A 16,036-nucleotide genomic window follows, 5' to 3' on the forward strand; every position below is an offset into this window, starting at 1 on the left:
TCTGTAGTCATGGCCGAGTGGTTAAGGCGATGGATTAGAAATCCATTGGGGTTTCCCCACGCAGGTTCGAATCCTGCTGACTACGTTCTGAATGCCTTCCTATTGGAGCAATTTTCGGTCAAAGTTCAGGAAACCTGCTTTGAAAACCAGGCCGGTCATTTGATGAGACTTGGGAAACTCGAGTTCTTCATCAGAAATGTTCCACATCTAAAACGTTATCCCTGTTTCTCTTTCCAGATACCCTGCTCGTCACGTCGGGTTTCAGCAGTTGTTATTGAACGTCCTGAGCGGAATTGCTGCTTTTCCTTTGATTCCTTTAATCCCAGTCCTCTGTTCACTGACTCTGATCAGTGGCAACACTTCTTCCTGCACGTCAAAGTGCTCGTTCCCCACCGCTCCCTCTCCCATCATTACAAACAATCGCAGGAAATTGCCACTTAACCGCCTTTGTTCCAAAGTGAAACTCACCAGCCTCGGGAATATCTCCACCAAACGGGACTTCTCATGCCTGGACATGGTGCAAGCCAGAGAGTTGTGAAGAGATACTGTGAAAATATTGTCAATTGGCAGTTGGAAATATGTTTAGGAAGCAAACCATATAATCTAGGATCCAGCTTTGGAAATCTTGAGAAACTCTTTGGGAAATGGAATCAGAGGAGAATGAAGAAGTGTGAAATCTCGGACCGAGTAGAGGACGGGACATTGACTCTGATGTTCTCGGGACAGGAACTCATCTGAGACATTGAAAGAATTCTCGCTCCCGTACGTGAGGAATACAAACTTCATCTGGATTCTGGGACAATGAAAAACTCTGGAACACTCAAGACAATATCCAAATATTGACTGGGATCACTGCAGTACGACTACTATAGATGGGTCACATTTTGTCCAGTGTGGGCAGGAGGGCTTCCTGACACAGTATGTAGACAGGCCTTCAAGGGACGAAGCCACTTTAGATTTAATAGTGGGTAACGAGCCTGGCCAGGTTTTAGATTTGGAAGTAGGTGAGCACTTTGCAATGAGGAGCTTATTACGATGCAATGAGGTAGGATTTAGGAAGCGTAGAATGGTGTAGGAAACAGCAGGGGCTGAGCACATTAAAAATGTGGAGCTTATTCAAGGAAAAGCTCCTGTGTGTCCTAGATAAGTATGTACCTGTCAGACAGTGAGGAAGATATAGAACGCGTGAGCCGTGGTTTACTAAGGAAGAGGAATCCCTGGTCAAGAAGAACAAGAAGTCTTCTGTTAGGACAAAACGTGAAAACTCAGTTGGAGCGCTCGAGGGTTACAACGATGTCAGAAAAGACCTAAAAAGAGAGCTGAGAAGAGTCAGGAGGAGACATGAGAAGTTGTTGGCGGATATGATCAGCGTTAAGCTAAGGCTTTCCATTGGTTAACCTAAGGCTTTCCATAGGTATGTCAGGAATAAAAGAATGACGAGAGTTAGCTTTGGGACAGTCAAGGATAATAGTGGGAAGTTGTGTGTGGAGTCAGAGGAGATAGGGGAAGCACTACGTAAACAGTGTTCGACAGTATTTGCTACAGAAAATGAAAATGTTGGCGAGGAAGATATAGAGACAATTGCGTCTAGACTGAGAAGAGATCGAGGTTCACAAGGAAGAGTTATTAGAAATACTGCAGAGTGTGAAAATAGAGTGTGAAAAAATCCCTGCGCCGGATGGGATCTATCTGATGTTGTTTAGCAAATGCACTGCAGGAAGGTACAAATCAAGCTGATGCTCACAACGGCTCGTTTTGAGCCGCTAATTGGCAGTGAAGTGGCGGCGTCAATAACAGCTGTCACGCATCTCGTCTTATTCCACACCCTGAGCTCGAAATGACCCGAGATCTCTCGCTGAGTTTCTGCAGGGTCTTGCTTGGACGACACCATGACACTTTTTCACTGCAGTGAATCATGAAATCGCGTCGTGACTGTGAATAAAACGATGGAAACTTCCAGCAGAGGAGGAGCCGACCCTGAAGCAGGCAGCTGAGGACAAATGTTTCTCCTTTGCCAGTGAAAGGCACTGCTTCAGAAATTGGAAGCTTCCAAGTGAAGCTGTGTTGGCGATTATCTTCGCTGCTTGCTCACCTTTTTAATTCTGATTCCGTGATAATCAATCACATTACATATCGACATGCTGCCAGCGTGTGACGTTACATTTGGGCCAGTGGCGTAATGGATAACGCGTCTGACTTCGGATCAGAAGATTGTAGGTTCGAGTCCTACCTGGCTCGTGGGGGAACGTCTCACTTTAACCGTGGTCCGTGTTGACGCTCCCCAATGAAGTCCTGGTCGGGATGGCGCTTCTGCAGTTAGAACTTGTGTTTGTTCTATTGTCCATTTCAAATTTCACCTCACCACAACGGACACTTCTGTCAGTCTCGGGTGTCTCCCTCTGTGGGTGGAAATGAGCATGAGCTCCTCAAAAGAGTTACAATTCGTTGTGAAAATGTCATACTTCTGTCCCATTATTGTGCCATTTAAGAACACAGGATAACCTCATTGACACTTGCCCTGGAAACATTAGAATACACAAGACTTTGAGCCAAAGTTGGAAACTGCGACTTGAATAGATGGTTCTCTGATTAGCCGCAATGCACAATGGGCAGAATGGCCTTTTCCCACTTTGTAAATCTTCGAAGACAAGTTGAAAATAATCTGCAACGAAAATGTTCAGAAAGGGGCTTTTATTTCGACCAAATACGATAGTACCTATCGCCTTGTCTTGTTATTTACTTGTGAGGTTTCGTTACTCTAAGCACCGTGGCCCGGATCCTATTCCCGCTCACGGAACGGTTGTCTTGTTCAGCAAACATATTGGTGTACCAGTACTTCTGCGGATTTTCCGATGCAAACAGGTCATTGGTTTTGTCCAAAACATTATGAAGGTTAACATAAAACAAACAGCTGCAGTTGCTGGAAATCTGAGCCAAAAACGAAAATAGTTTGCGGAACACATCAAGCCTGGCAACAGAAACGTCGACTTTGCTGCTCCTCGGATGCTGCCTTACCGACTGTGCTTTTCCAGCATCACTCTGATCTAAAATCTGGTTTCCAGCATCTGCAGTCCTCACTTTTACTTAGTTTCTTCAGTGTCGCTGGTTCCCAACTCAACAACTCCATCTCTAGCGGTTTCATGTCTGTTCCTCCATGCTGAGGAGCTGAAGAGTGAAGAAAATTAACTCACCCCATCCATCTCTGGGGTAATTGGGGACGGAAAAAGAATCTTATCACATTGAAATATATCTAGATACGACTTAATCCCTGTCTTTTATTGGGAACCATCTCTTTCATTGTAACCATGAGGAAAGACCATTTCGTTCGCCAGAATATGTCACAACGTTTGATTGTTTCTCGTCCAAGAACACTCAGATCAATAGCGCCCTTGATAAGCTCTGTTGGTCATGTTCTCAAAGAGATCTAGCAAATTGCCAAGTGCGATTTTCCTTTCAAAAAATAATTTTGACTAAGTTTGGCTGTAAATATCTTTTCCGAACTTTGTGCTTTTGTTCTTTTACATTGGTGTCCAGCAGCTTCCAAATGACAGCAAAGGTATGAAAGGAGATGGAAGCCTTGAGCCCATCACGTCAGCGACAGCTTTCAGTGCGGTGACAGGTCTCGTCTGTAGTCATGGCCGAGTGGTTAAGGCGATGGATTAGAAATCCATTGGGGTTTCCCCACGCAGGTTCGAATCCTGCTGACTACGTTCTGAATGCCTTCCTATTGGAGCAATTTTCGGTCAAAGTTCAGGAAACCTGCTTTGAAAACCAGGCCGGTCATTTGATGAGACTTGGGAAACTCGAGTTCTTCATCAGAAATGTTCCACATCTAAAACGTTATCCCTGTTTCTCTTTCCAGATACCCTGCTCGTCACGTCGGGTTTCAGCAGTTGTTATTGAACGTCCTGAGCGGAATTGCTGCTTTTCCTTTGATTCCTTTAATCCCAGTCCTCTGTTCACTGACTCTGATCAGTGGCAACACTTCTTCCTGCACGTCAAAGTGCTCGTTCCCCACCGCTCCCTCTCCCATCATTACAAACAATCGCAGGAAATTGCCACTTAACCGCCTTTGTTCCAAAGTGAAACTCACCAGCCTCGGGAATCTCTCCACCAAACGGGACTTCTCATGCCTGGACATGGTGCAAGCCAGAGAGTTGTGAAGAGATACTGTGAAAATATTGTCAATTGGCAGTTGGAAATATGTTTAGGAAGCAAACCATATAATCTAGGATCCAGCTTTGGAAATCTTGAGAAACTCTTTGGGAAATGGAATCAGAGGAGAATGAAGAAGTGTGAAATCTCGGACCGAGTAGAGGACGGGACATTGACTCTGATGTTCTCGGGACAGGAACTCATCTGAGACATTGAAAGAATTCTCGCTCCCGTACGTGAGGAATACAAACTTCATCTGGATTCTGGGACAATGAAAAACTCTGGAACACTCAAGACAATATCCAAATATTGACTGGGATCACTGCAGTACGACTACTATAGATGGGTCACATTTTGTCCAGTGTGGGCAGGAGGGCTTCCTGACACAGTATGTAGACAGGCCTTCAAGGGACGAAGCCACTTTAGATTTAATAGTGGGTAACGAGCCTGGCCAGGTTTTAGATTTGGAAGTAGGTGAGCACTTTGCAATGAGGAGCTTATTACGATGCAATGAGGTAGGATTTAGGAAGCGTAGAATGGTGTAGGAAACAGCAGGGGCTGAGCACATTAAAAATGTGGAGCTTATTCAAGGAAAAGCTCCTGTGTGTCCTAGATAAGTATGTACCTGTCAGACAGTGAGGAAGATATAGAACGCGTGAGCCGTGGTTTACTAAGGAAGAGGAATCCCTGGTCAAGAAGAACAAGAAGTCTTCTGTTAGGACAAAACGTGAAAACTCAGTTGGAGCGCTCGAGGGTTACAACGATGTCAGAAAAGACCTAAAAAGAGAGCTGAGAAGAGTCAGGAGGAGACATGAGAAGTTGTTGGCGGATATGATCAGCGTTAAGCTAAGGCTTTCCATTGGTTAACCTAAGGCTTTCCATAGGTATGTCAGGAATAAAAGAATGACGAGAGTTAGCTTTGGGACAGTCAAGGATAATAGTGGGAAGTTGTGTGTGGAGTCAGAGGAGATAGGGGAAGCACTACGTAAACAGTGTTCGACAGTATTTGCTACAGAAAATGAAAATGTTGGCGAGGAAGATATAGAGACAATTGCGTCTAGACTGAGAAGAGATCGAGGTTCACAAGGAAGAGTTATTAGAAATACTGCAGAGTGTGAAAATAGAGTGTGAAAAAATCCCTGCGCCGGATGGGATCTATCTGATGTTGTTTAGCAAATGCACTGCAGGAAGGTACAAATCAAGCTGATGCTCACAACGGCTCGTTTTGAGCCGCTAATTGGCAGTGAAGTGGCGGCGTCAATAACAGCTGTCACGCATCTCGTCTTATTCCACACCCTGAGCTCGAAATGACCCGAGATCTCTCGCTGAGTTTCTGCAGGGTCTTGCTTGGACGACACCATGACACTTTTTCACTGCAGTGAATCATGAAATCGCGTCGTGACTGTGAATAAAACGATGGAAACTTCCAGCAGAGGAGGAGCCGACCCTGAAGCAGGCAGCTGAGGACAAATGTTTCTCCTTTGCCAGTGAAAGGCACTGCTTCAGAAATTGGAAGCTTCCAAGTGAAGCTGTGTTGGCGATTATCTTCGCTGCTTGCTCACCTTTTTAATTCTGATTCCGTGATAATCAATCACATTACATATCGACATGCTGCCAGCGTGTGACGTTACATTTGGGCCAGTGGCGTAATGGATAACGCGTCTGACTTCGGATCAGAAGATTGTAGGTTCGAGTCCTACCTGGCTCGTGGGGGAACGTCTCACTTTAACCGTGGTCCGTGTTGACGCTCCCCAATGAAGTCCTGGTCGGGATGGCGCTTCTGCAGTTAGAACTTGTGTTTGTTCTATTGTCCATTTCAAATTTCACCTCACCACAACGGACACTTCTGTCAGTCTCGGGTGTCTCCCTCTGTGGGTGGAAATGAGCATGAGCTCCTCAAAAGAGTTACAATTCGTTGTGAAAATGTCATACTTCTGTCCCATTATTGTGCCATTTAAGAACACAGGATAACCTCATTGACACTTGCCCTGGAAACATTAGAATACACAAGACTTTGAGCCAAAGTTGGAAACTGCGACTTGAATAGATGGTTCTCTGATTAGCCGCAATGCACAATGGGCAGAATGGCCTTTTCCCACTTTGTAAATCTTCGAAGACAAGTTGAAAATAATCTGCAACGAAAATGTTCAGAAAGGGGCTTTTATTTCGACCAAATACGATAGTACCTATCGCCTTGTCTTGTTATTTACTTGTGAGGTTTCGTTACTCTAAGCACCGTGGCCCGGATCCTATTCCCGCTCACGGAACGGTTGTCTTGTTCAGCAAACATATTGGTGTACCAGTACTTCTGCGGATTTTCCGATGCAAACAGGTCATTGGTTTTGTCCAAAACATTATGAAGGTTAACATAAAACAAACAGCTGCAGTTGCTGGAAATCTGAGCCAAAAACGAAAATAGTTTGCGGAACACATCAAGCCTGGCAACAGAAACGTCGACTTTGCTGCTCCTCGGATGCTGCCTTACCGACTGTGCTTTTCCAGCATCACTCTGATCTAAAATCTGGTTTCCAGCATCTGCAGTCCTCACTTTTACTTAGTTTCTTCAGTGTCGCTGGTTCCCAACTCAACAACTCCATCTCTAGCGGTTTCATGTCTGTTCCTCCATGCTGAGGAGCTGAAGAGTGAAGAAAATTAACTCACCCCATCCATCTCTGGGGTAATTGGGGACGGAAAAAGAATCTTATCACATTGAAATATATCTAGATACGACTTAATCCCTGTCTTTTATTGGGAACCATCTCTTTCATTGTAACCATGAGGAAAGACCATTTCGTTCGCCAGAATATGTCACAACGTTTGATTGTTTCTCGTCCAAGAACACTCAGATCAATAGCGCCCTTGATAAGCTCTGTTGGTCATGTTCTCAAAGAGATCTAGCAAATTGCCAAGTGCGATTTTCCTTTCAAAAAATAATTTTGACTAAGTTTGGCTGTAAATATCTTTTCCGAACTTTGTGCTTTTGTTCTTTTACATTGGTGTCCAGCAGCTTCCAAATGACAGCAAAGGTATGAAAGGAGATGGAAGCCTTGAGCCCATCACGTCAGCGACAGCTTTCAGTGAGGTGACAGGACTCGTCTGTAGTCATGGCCGAGTGGTTAAGGCGATGGATTAGAAATCCATTGGGGTTTCCCCACGCAGGTTCGAATCCTGCTGACTACGTTCTGAATGCCTTCCTATTGGAGCAATTTTCGGTCAAAGTTCAGGAAACCTGCTTTGAAAACCAGGCCGGTCATTTGATGAGACTTGGGAAACTCGAGTTCTTCATCAGAAATGTTCCACATCTAAAACGTTATCCCTGTTTCTCTTTCCAGATACCCTGCTCGTCACGTCGGGTTTCAGCAGTTGTTATTGAACGTCCTGAGCGGAATTGCTGCTTTTCCTTTGATTCCTTTAATCCCAGTCCTCTGTTCACTGACTCTGATCAGTGGCAACACTTCTTCCTGCACGTCAAAGTGCTCGTTCCCCACCGCTCCCTCTCCCATCATTACAAACAATCGCAGGAAATTGCCACTTAACCGCCTTTGTTCCAAAGTGAAACTCACCAGCCTCGGGAATCTCTCCACCAAACGGGACTTCTCATGCCTGGACATGGTGCAAGCCAGAGAGTTGTGAAGAGATACTGTGAAAATATTGTCAATTGGCAGTTGGAAATATGTTTAGGAAGCAAACCATATAATCTAGGATCCAGCTTTGGAAATCTTGAGAAACTCTTTGGGAAATGGAATCAGAGGAGAATGAAGAAGTGTGAAATCTCGGACCGAGTAGAGGACGGGACATTGACTCTGATGTTCTCGGGACAGGAACTCATCTGAGACATTGAAAGAATTCTCGCTCCCGTACGTGAGGAATACAAACTTCATCTGGATTCTGGGACAATGAAAAACTCTGGAACACTCAAGACAATATCCAAATATTGACTGGGATCACTGCAGTACGACTACTATAGATGGGTCACATTTTGTCCAGTGTGGGCAGGAGGGCTTCCTGACACAGTATGTAGACAGGCCTTCAAGGGACGAAGCCACTTTAGATTTAATAGTGGGTAACGAGCCTGGCCAGGTTTTAGATTTGGAAGTAGGTGAGCACTTTGCAATGAGGAGCTTATTACGATGCAATGAGGTAGGATTTAGGAAGCGTAGAATGGTGTAGGAAACAGCAGGGGCTGAGCACATTAAAAATGTGGAGCTTATTCAAGGAAAAGCTCCTGTGTGTCCTAGATAAGTATGTACCTGTCAGACAGTGAGGAAGATATAGAACGCGTGAGCCGTGGTTTACTAAGGAAGAGGAATCCCTGGTCAAGAAGAACAAGAAGTCTTCTGTTAGGACAAAACGTGAAAACTCAGTTGGAGCGCTCGAGGGTTACAACGATGTCAGAAAAGACCTAAAAAGAGAGCTGAGAAGAGTCAGGAGGAGACATGAGAAGTTGTTGGCGGATATGATCAGCGTTAAGCTAAGGCTTTCCATTGGTTAACCTAAGGCTTTCCATAGGTATGTCAGGAATAAAAGAATGACGAGAGTTAGCTTTGGGACAGTCAAGGATAATAGTGGGAAGTTGTGTGTGGAGTCAGAGGAGATAGGGGAAGCACTACGTAAACAGTGTTCGACAGTATTTGCTACAGAAAATGAAAATGTTGGCGAGGAAGATATAGAGACAATTGCGTCTAGACTGAGAAGAGATCGAGGTTCACAAGGAAGAGTTATTAGAAATACTGCAGAGTGTGAAAATAGAGTGTGAAAAAATCCCTGCGCCGGATGGGATCTATCTGATGTTGTTTAGCAAATGCACTGCAGGAAGGTACAAATCAAGCTGATGCTCACAACGGCTCGTTTTGAGCCGCTAATTGGCAGTGAAGTGGCGGCGTCAATAACAGCTGTCACGCATCTCGTCTTATTCCACACCCTGAGCTCGAAATGACCCGAGATCTCTCGCTGAGTTTCTGCAGGGTCTTGCTTGGACGACACCATGACACTTTTTCACTGCAGTGAATCATGAAATCGCGTCGTGACTGTGAATAAAACGATGGAAACTTCCAGCAGAGGAGGAGCCGACCCTGAAGCAGGCAGCTGAGGACAAATGTTTCTCCTTTGCCAGTGAAAGGCACTGCTTCAGAAATTGGAAGCTTCCAAGTGAAGCTGTGTTGGCGATTATCTTCGCTGCTTGCTCACCTTTTTAATTCTGATTCCGTGATAATCAATCACATTACATATCGACATGCTGCCAGCGTGTGACGTTACATTTGGGCCAGTGGCGTAATGGATAACGCGTCTGACTTCGGATCAGAAGATTGTAGGTTCGAGTCCTACCTGGCTCGTGGGGGAACGTCTCACTTTAACCGTGGTCCGTGTTGACGCTCCCCAATGAAGTCCTGGTCGGGATGGCGCTTCTGCCGTTAGAACTTGTGTTTGTTCTATTGTCCATTTCAAATTTCACCTCACCACAACGGACACTTCTGTCAGTCTCGGGTGTCTCCCTCTGTGGGTGGAAATGAGCATGAGCTCCTCAAAAGAGTTACAATTCGTTGTGAAAATGTCATACTTCTGCCCATTATTGTGCCATTTAAGAACACAGGATAACCTCATTGACACTTGCCCTGGAAACATTAGAATACACAAGACTTTGAGCCAAAGTTGGAAACTGCGACTTGAATAGATGGTTCTCTGATTAGCCGCAATGCACAATGGGCAGAATGGCCTTTTCCCACTTTGTAAATCTTCGAAGACAAGTTGAAAATAATCTGCAACGAAAATGTTCAGAAAGGGGCTTTTATTTCGACCAAATACGATAGTACCTATCGCCTTGTCTTGTTATTTACTTGTGAGGTTTCGTTACTCTAAGCACCGTGGCCCGGATCCTATTCCCGCTCACGGAACGGTTGTCTTGTTCAGCAAACATATTGGTGTACCAGTACTTCTGCGGATTTTCCGATGCAAACAGGTCATTGGTTTTGTCCAAAACATTATGAAGGTTAACATAAAACAAACAGCTGCAGTTGCTGGAAATCTGAGCCAAAAACGAAAATAGTTTGCGGAACACATCAAGCCTGGCAACAGAAACGTCGACTTTGCTGCTCCTCGGATGCTGCCTTACCGACTGTGCTTTTCCAGCATCACTCTGATCTAAAATCTGGTTTCCAGCATCTGCAGTCCTCACTTTTACTTAGTTTCTTCAGTGTCGCTGGTTCCCAACTCAACAACTCCATCTCTAGCGGTTTCATGTCTGTTCCTCCATGCTGAGGAGCTGAAGAGTGAAGAAAATTAACTCACCCCATCCATCTCTGGGGTAATTGGGGACGGAAAAAGAATCTTATCACATTGAAATATATCTAGATACGACTTAATCCCTGTCTTTTATTGGGAACCATCTCTTTCATTGTAACCATGAGGAAAGACCATTTCGTTCGCCAGAATATGTCACAACGTTTGATTGTTTCTCGTCCAAGAACACTCAGATCAATAGCGCCCTTGATAAGCTCTGTTGGTCATGTTCTCAAAGAGATCTAGCAAATTGCCAAGTGCGATTTTCCTTTCAAAAAATAATTTTGACTAAGTTTGGCTGTAAATATCTTTTCCGAACTTTGTGCTTTTGTTCTTTTACATTGGTGTCCAGCAGCTTCCAAATGACAGCAAAGGTATGAAAGGAGATGGAAGCCTTGAGCCCATCACGTCAGCGACAGCTTTCAGTGAGGTGACAGGACTCGTCTGTAGTCATGGCCGAGTGGTTAAGGCGATGGATTAGAAATCCATTGGGGTTTCCCCACGCAGGTTCGAATCCTGCTGACTACGTTCTGAATGCCTTCCTATTGGAGCAATTTTCGGTCAAAGTTCAGGAAACCTGCTTTGAAAACCAGGCCGGTCATTTGATGAGACTTGGGAAACTCGAGTTCTTCATCAGAAATGTTCCACATCTAAAACGTTATCCCTGTTTCTCTTTCCAGATACCCTGCTCGTCACGTCGGGTTTCAGCAGTTGTTATTGAACGTCCTGAGCGGAATTGCTGCTTTTCCTTTGATTCCTTTAATCCCAGTCCTCTGTTCACTGACTCTGATCAGTGGCAACACTTCTTCCTGCACGTCAAAGTGCTCGTTCCCCACCGCTCCCTCTCCCATCATTACAAACAATCGCAGGAAATTGCCACTTAACCGCCTTTGTTCCAAAGTGAAACTCACCAGCCTCGGGAATCTCTCCACCAAACGGGACTTCTCATGCCTGGACATGGTGCAAGCCAGAGAGTTGTGAAGAGATACTGTGAAAATATTGTCAATTGGCAGTTGGAAATATGTTTAGGAAGCAAACCATATAATCTAGGATCCAGCTTTGGAAATCTTGAGAAACTCTTTGGGAAATGGAATCAGAGGAGAATGAAGAAGTGTGAAATCTCGGACCGAGTAGAGGACGGGACATTGACTCTGATGTTCTCGGGACAGGAACTCATCTGAGACATTGAAAGAATTCTCGCTCCCGTACGTGAGGAATACAAACTTCATCTGGATTCTGGGACAATGAAAAACTCTGGAACACTCAAGACAATATCCAAATATTGACTGGGATCACTGCAGTACGACTACTATAGATGGGTCACATTTTGTCCAGTGTGGGCAGGAGGGCTTCCTGACACAGTATGTAGACAGGCCTTCAAGGGACGAAGCCACTTTAGATTTAATAGTGGGTAACGAGCCTGGCCAGGTTTTAGATTTGGAAGTAGGTGAGCACTTTGCAATGAGGAGCTTATTACGATGCAATGAGGTAGGATTTAGGAAGCGTAGAATGGTGTAGGAAACAGCAGGGGCTGAGCACATTAAAAATGTGGAGCTTATTCAAGGAAAAGCTCCTGTGTGTCCTAGATAAGTATGTACCTGTCAGACAGTGAGGAAGATATAGAACGCGTGAGCCGTGGTTTACTAAGGAAGAGGAATCCCTGGTCAAGAAGAACAAGAAGTCTTCTGTTAGGACAAAACGTGAAAACTCAGTTGGAGCGCTCGAGGGTTACAACGATGTCAGAAAAGACCTAAAAAGAGAGCTGAGAAGAGTCAGGAGGAGACATGAGAAGTTGTTGGCGGATATGATCAGCGTTAAGCTAAGGCTTTCCATTGGTTAACCTAAGGCTTTCCATAGGTATGTCAGGAATAAAAGAATGACGAGAGTTAGCTTTGGGACAGTCAAGGATAATAGTGGGAAGTTGTGTGTGGAGTCAGAGGAGATAGGGGAAGCACTACGTAAACAGTGTTCGACAGTATTTGCTACAGAAAATGAAAATGTTGGCGAGGAAGATATAGAGACAATTGCGTCTAGACTGAGAAGAGATCGAGGTTCACAAGGAAGAGTTATTAGAAATACTGCAGAGTGTGAAAATAGAGTGTGAAAAAATCCCTGCGCCGGATGGGATCTATCTGATGTTGTTTAGCAAATGCACTGCAGGAAGGTACAAATCAAGCTGATGCTCACAACGGCTCGTTTTGAGCCGCTAATTGGCAGTGAAGTGGCGGCGTCAATAACAGCTGTCACGCATCTCGTCTTATTCCACACCCTGAGCTCGAAATGACCCGAGATCTCTCGCTGAGTTTCTGCAGGGTCTTGCTTGGACGACACCATGACACTTTTTCACTGCAGTGAATCATGAAATCGCGTCGTGACTGTGAATAAAACGATGGAAACTTCCAGCAGAGGAGGAGCCGACCCTGAAGCAGGCAGCTGAGGACAAATGTTTCTCCTTTGCCAGTGAAAGGCACTGCTTCAGAAATTGGAAGCTTCCAAGTGAAGCTGTGTTGGCGATTATCTTCGCTGCTTGCTCACCTTTTTAATTCTGATTCCGTGATAATCAATCACATTACATATCGACATGCTGCCAGCGTGTGACGTTACATTTGGGCCAGTGGCGTAATGGATAACGCGTCTGACTTCGGATCAGAAGATTGTAGGTTCGAGTCCTACCTGGCTCGTGGGGGAACGTCTCACTTTAACCGTGGTCCGTGTTGACGCTCCCCAATGAAGTCCTGGTCGGGATGGCGCTTCTGCCGTTAGAACTTGTGTTTGTTCTATTGTCCATTTCAAATTTCACCTCACCACAACGGACACTTCTGTCAGTCTCGGGTGTCTCCCTCTGTGGGTGGAAATGAGCATGAGCTCCTCAAAAGAGTTACAATTCGTTGTGAAAATGTCATACTTCTGTCCCATTATTGTGCCATTTAAGAACACAGGATAACCTCATTGACACTTGCCCTGGAAACATTAGAATACACAAGACTTTGAGCCAAAGTTGGAAACTGCGACTTGAATAGATGGTTCTCTGATTAGCCGCAATGCACAATGGGCAGAATGGCCTTTTCCCACTTTGTAAATCTTCGAAGACAAGTTGAAAATAATCTGCAACGAAAATGTTCAGAAAGGGGCTTTTATTTCGACCAAATACGATAGTACCTATCGCCTTGTCTTGTTATTTACTTGTGAGGTTTCGTTACTCTAAGCACCGTGGCCCGGATCCTATTCCCGCTCACGGAACGGTTGTCTTGTTCAGCAAACATATTGGTGTACCAGTACTTCTGCGGATTTTCCGATGCAAACAGGTCATTGGTTTTGTCCAAAACATTATGAAGGTTAACATAAAACAAACAGCTGCAGTTGCTGGAAATCTGAGCCAAAAACGAAAATAGTTTGCGGAACACATCAAGCCTGGCAACAGAAACGTCGACTTTGCTGCTCCTCGGATGCTGCCTTACCGACTGTGCTTTTCCAGCATCACTCTGATCTAAAATCTGGTTTCCAGCATCTGCAGTCCTCACTTTTACTTAGTTTCTTCAGTGTCGCTGGTTCCCAACTCAACAACTCCATCTCTAGCGGTTTCATGTCTGTTCCTCCATGCTGAGGAGCTGAAGAGTGAAGAAAATTAACTCACCCCATCCATCTCTGGGGTAATTGGGGACGGAAAAAGAATCTTATCACATTGAAATATATCTAGATACGACTTAATCCCTGTCTTTTATTGGGAACCATCTCTTTCATTGTAACCATGAGGAAAGACCATTTCGTTCGCCAGAATATGTCACAACGTTTGATTGTTTCTCGTCCAAGAACACTCAGATCAATAGCGCCCTTGATAAGCTCTGTTGGTCATGTTCTCAAAGAGATCTAGCAAATTGCCAAGTGCGATTTTCCTTTCAAAAAATAATTTTGACTAAGTTTGGCTGTAAATATCTTTTCCGAACTTTGTGCTTTTGTTCTTTTACATTGGTGTCCAGCAGCTTCCAAATGACAGCAAAGGTATGAAAGGAGATGGAAGCCTTGAGCCCATCACGTCAGCGACAGCTTTCAGTGAGGTGACAGGACTCGTCTGTAGTCATGGCCGAGTGGTTAAGGCGATGGATTAGAAATCCATTGGGGTTTCCCCACGCAGGTTCGAATCCTGCTGACTACGTTCTGAATGCCTTCCTATTGGAGCAATTTTCGGTCAAAGTTCAGGAAACCTGCTTTGAAAACCAGGCCGGTCATTTGATGAGACTTGGGAAACTCGAGTTCTTCATCAGAAATGTTCCACATCTAAAACGTTATCCCTGTTTCTCTTTCCAGATACCCTGCTCGTCACGTCGGGTTTCAGCAGTTGTTATTGAACGTCCTGAGCGGAATTGCTGCTTTTCCTTTGATTCCTTTAATCCCAGTCCTCTGTTCACTGACTCTGATCAGTGGCAACACTTCTTCCTGCACGTCAAAGTGCTCGTTCCCCACCGCTCCCTCTCCCATCATTACAAACAATCGCAGGAAATTGCCACTTAACCGCCTTTGTTCCAAAGTGAAACTCACCAGCCTCGGGAATCTCTCCACCAAACGGGACTTCTCATGCCTGGACATGGTGCAAGCCAGAGAGTTGTGAAGAGATACTGTGAAAATATTGTCAATTGGCAGTTGGAAATATGTTTAGGAAGCAAACCATATAATCTAGGATCCAGCTTTGGAAATCTTGAGAAACTCTTTGGGAAATGGAATCAGAGGAGAATGAAGAAGTGTGAAATCTCGGACCGAGTAGAGGACGGGACATTGACTCTGATGTTCTCGGGACAGGAACTCATCTGAGACATTGAAAGAATTCTCGCTCCCGTACGTGAGGAATACAAACTTCATCTGGATTCTGGGACAATGAAAAACTCTGGAACACTCAAGACAATATCCAAATATTGACTGGGATCACTGCAGTACGACTACTATAGATGGGTCACATTTTGTCCAGTGTGGGCAGGAGGGCTTCCTGACACAGTATGTAGACAGGCCTTCAAGGGACGAAGCCACTTTAGATTTAATAGTGGGTAACGAGCCTGGCCAGGTTTTAGATTTGGAAGTAGGTGAGCACTTTGCAATGAGGAGCTTATTACGATGCAATGAGGTAGGATTTAGGAAGCGTAGAATGGTGTAGGAAACAGCAGGGGCTGAGCACATTAAAAATGTGGAGCTTATTCAAGGAAAAGCTCCTGTGTGTCCTAGATAAGTATGTACCTGTCAGACAGTGAGGAAGATATAGAACGCGTGAGCCGTGGTTTACTAAGGAAGAGGAATCCCTGGTCAAGAAGAACAAGAAGTCTTCTGTTAGGACAAAACGTGAAAACTCAGTTGGAGCGCTCGAGGGTTACAACGATGTCAGAAAAGACCTAAAAAGAGAGCTGAGAAGAGTCAGGAGGAGACATGAGAAGTTGTTGGCGGATATGATCAGCGTTAAGCTAAGGCTTTCCATTGGTTAACCTAAGGCTTTCCATAGGTATGTCAGGAATAAAAGAATGACGAGAGTTAGCTTTGGGACAGTCAAGGATAATAGTGGGAAGTTGTGTGTGGAGTCAGAGGAGATAGGGGAAGCACTACGTAAACAGTGTTCGACAGTATT

General features: G+C 44.9%; 9 non-coding genes across 9 annotated transcripts; all 9 read left to right on the plus strand.

The window, feature by feature from the left end:
• The first annotated feature begins 3 nt into the window (after positions 1-3).
• trnas-aga (transfer RNA serine (anticodon AGA)) lies at positions 4-85 on the plus strand. The gene has a single exon. It is a non-coding gene; the product is annotated as a tRNA-Ser (tRNA).
• A 2,080-nt stretch (positions 86-2,165) lies between these two features.
• Positions 2,166-2,238, plus strand: trnar-ucg (transfer RNA arginine (anticodon UCG)). The gene has a single exon. It is a non-coding gene; the product is annotated as a tRNA-Arg (tRNA).
• A 1,390-nt stretch (positions 2,239-3,628) lies between these two features.
• Positions 3,629-3,710, plus strand: trnas-aga (transfer RNA serine (anticodon AGA)). Its single transcript has one exon. It is a non-coding gene; the product is annotated as a tRNA-Ser (tRNA).
• A 2,080-nt stretch (positions 3,711-5,790) lies between these two features.
• Positions 5,791-5,863, plus strand: trnar-ucg (transfer RNA arginine (anticodon UCG)). Its single transcript has one exon. It is a non-coding gene; the product is annotated as a tRNA-Arg (tRNA).
• A 1,390-nt stretch (positions 5,864-7,253) lies between these two features.
• On the plus strand, positions 7,254-7,335 carry trnas-aga (transfer RNA serine (anticodon AGA)). The gene has a single exon. It is a non-coding gene; the product is annotated as a tRNA-Ser (tRNA).
• A 2,080-nt stretch (positions 7,336-9,415) lies between these two features.
• Positions 9,416-9,488, plus strand: trnar-ucg (transfer RNA arginine (anticodon UCG)). Its single transcript has one exon. It is a non-coding gene; the product is annotated as a tRNA-Arg (tRNA).
• A 1,389-nt stretch (positions 9,489-10,877) lies between these two features.
• Positions 10,878-10,959, plus strand: trnas-aga (transfer RNA serine (anticodon AGA)). Its single transcript has one exon. It is a non-coding gene; the product is annotated as a tRNA-Ser (tRNA).
• A 2,080-nt stretch (positions 10,960-13,039) lies between these two features.
• On the plus strand, positions 13,040-13,112 carry trnar-ucg (transfer RNA arginine (anticodon UCG)). The gene has a single exon. It is a non-coding gene; the product is annotated as a tRNA-Arg (tRNA).
• A 1,390-nt stretch (positions 13,113-14,502) lies between these two features.
• On the plus strand, positions 14,503-14,584 carry trnas-aga (transfer RNA serine (anticodon AGA)). The gene has a single exon. It is a non-coding gene; the product is annotated as a tRNA-Ser (tRNA).
• The last annotated feature ends 1,452 nt before the right edge of the window (positions 14,585-16,036 follow it).

Source organism: Hemiscyllium ocellatum, unplaced genomic scaffold (assembly GCF_020745735.1).
Source record: "Hemiscyllium ocellatum isolate sHemOce1 unplaced genomic scaffold, sHemOce1.pat.X.cur. scaffold_1034_pat_ctg1, whole genome shotgun sequence".
Taxonomy (NCBI): Eukaryota; Metazoa; Chordata; class Chondrichthyes; order Orectolobiformes; family Hemiscylliidae; genus Hemiscyllium; species Hemiscyllium ocellatum.